Source organism: Tupaia chinensis, unplaced genomic scaffold, assembly GCF_000334495.1.
Source record: "Tupaia chinensis unplaced genomic scaffold, TupChi_1.0 Scaffold000673_1, whole genome shotgun sequence".
NCBI classification, from domain to species: domain Eukaryota; kingdom Metazoa; phylum Chordata; class Mammalia; order Scandentia; family Tupaiidae; genus Tupaia; species Tupaia belangeri.
This window is the reverse complement of record NW_006160196.1, coordinates 238,789-239,264: the sequence shown is the minus strand read 5'-3', so window position 1 is coordinate 239,264 and position 476 is coordinate 238,789. Positions and strand designations below refer to the sequence as shown.

At 41.4% G+C, this 476-nt stretch overlaps 1 protein-coding gene across 1 annotated transcript in view; it reads left to right on the top strand.

The window, feature by feature from the left end:
- ZNF473 (zinc finger protein 473) overlaps nt 1-476 on the top strand; it is a 23,249-nt gene that overhangs the window by 9,984 nt on the left and 12,789 nt on the right. The window lies entirely within an intron of this gene.

The window sequence follows — 476 nt, the reverse complement described above, 5'->3', positions numbered from 1 at the left end:
GGGACTCCAACCACTGTCGACTACATGCGAGTCCAGCAACATAGCCATTATGCCAACTGCTGGTCCCGCCTTTCTCTCTGTTTCTATCCGGTCAAATTAAAAAATAATAACAATAGGCTGGCAGGTGGCATGGTGGTTAAGGCCGCTGGACTCCCACATGGCCAACCCTAGGTCAAGTCCTAGACCTGGTGGCTTCTTTTCTCATTTTCTCTCTCTCTCTCTCACTCTCACTCTGTCCTTCTCTGGTCAAATTAAAATAAATAAACAAATGGATAGGTAAAGTTAAATAAAATAATCTTTAAAAAACATAAATAACAACAAATGGAATTAAATAAAGAAATAATTCTTTTTAAAATTATTTATTTTACTTTTTTTTGGGAGGGGGAGAGGTTTTTGCTACAGGACGTGTGTGCTCGCCAGAGAGACAGAGAAAGACATAGAGACAGAAAGCGAGAAATCGCCCCCCGGGGGGATGG